General features: G+C 25.5%; 1 non-coding gene across 1 annotated transcript; it reads left to right on the top strand.

Annotated features, from left to right (window-relative positions):
• Positions 1–626: 626 nt before the first annotated feature.
• Positions 627–699, top strand: TRNAE-CUC (transfer RNA glutamic acid (anticodon CUC)). The gene has a single exon. It is a non-coding gene; the product is annotated as a tRNA-Glu (tRNA).
• The last annotated feature ends 738 nt before the right edge of the window (positions 700–1,437 follow it).

The following is a 1,437-nucleotide window of genomic DNA, read 5'->3' as shown; positions in this document are numbered from 1 at the left end:
ATCACTGACATTTTCATTCAATTATAAAGTGTCAGTTATAATTGTACTTAGTATCTGGGTACCTTTATTTTTTTACAGAAGTATCTATGTACTAGTGAATTGAACATCAATGTTGCAACTACCAACTTTAAGTTATAGATTTGAATAATTTTGATTTACAACAAAAAAAAGTTATAAAGAAACGTGTCACTAAAAAATATATAACTCAACTAATTTAATGCTAGTTCGAATATAATTGAAATAGATACTTTAAATAAACGGATATTTAATTTGTATAACTAATGATCAATAAGCAATGAGGAAAAAGAAAAATTAAGTTCTGTTTTATTGCTATATATCTAATCAAAATTGAAACTATCTCAATAATAATTTTTATGCAAACTTTAACTATCTCAACTATCTCAATAATTTTTTCATATTAGAATTCTACTTTCTAACAGAAAAAAAAAACATATAAAATATAGTATAGGTTTGTCCTTCTTTTTAATAATTAATACGAAAAATTAAATTTCATATTTTTACAAAAATTACAAAATGTTTTATAAAATATACTTTCAAATTTTTCACTAAAATGTATTTTAAGTATTAAATAATATATTCAAAACAATAAGTTAACTAACAAGAAATCCGTTGTAGTCTAGTTGGTCAGGATATTCGGCTCTCACCCGAAAGACCCGGGTTCAAGTCCCGGCAACGGAAAAGTTAACGTTTTTGAGTAAATTGTTAACTATTTTTCAATGTTAAATTTAGTTTTAGTTTAGGGTTACATAATGGATAGCGATCTATTTTATGTTACTCAATTCTTAACTCCTTCCACCATAGGAAATATTAATACATTATTTTAATAATTTTTTGCAATTTTTTTATAAGAGAAATGAACAGCATGTATATCAACATAACTTGTGTAGTCAAAACTTACAGCTTGTGTACAACAATGAATTCCGTTTGACAATAGATGATGATGATGCTGTTCTTCCACCAAAAAACGTGGCTATAGTAATAGTTAGTAGCTATTCACACACTTCAATGAATTGCTCTAGTCAACATTTTAAAGAGCTACCAAAATTTTGAAAACAACAATGAAAAGTAGAAGAAAAGTTCATCTTGATAATGATTTTTATATTTCAGTGGATATTTTAGTAGTAGTGGTCTTGAATTACTTTAGAATTATAGGAAATGCTATTTAAAGAAATTTTTTTGACTGTAATTCTATATCAAAAGGTTTTTTTAGTACATATATTATATAATATTATTGATAGTACATGATTCTGGTATAGAATTCTTCTAAAGAAATTACTATTAATTAGTTTAGCTCATGAAAGAAGTTTAACTAGAAATGGTGAAGAAAGCAGAATTTGCATTAAGAATTTTGTGAGTTCCTTGAATTCAAAGAAACAGGCAGGGATAGTTCCATTAGAGAGATTATGAAAAGAGAGT

The sequence above is a fragment of the Phaseolus vulgaris genome, chromosome 6, assembly GCF_000499845.2.
Source record: "Phaseolus vulgaris cultivar G19833 chromosome 6, P. vulgaris v2.0, whole genome shotgun sequence".
NCBI classification, from domain to species: domain Eukaryota; kingdom Viridiplantae; phylum Streptophyta; class Magnoliopsida; order Fabales; family Fabaceae; genus Phaseolus; species Phaseolus vulgaris.
Note: the sequence above shows the minus strand (reverse complement) of the source record. Positions and strands in the feature narration are given on the sequence as shown.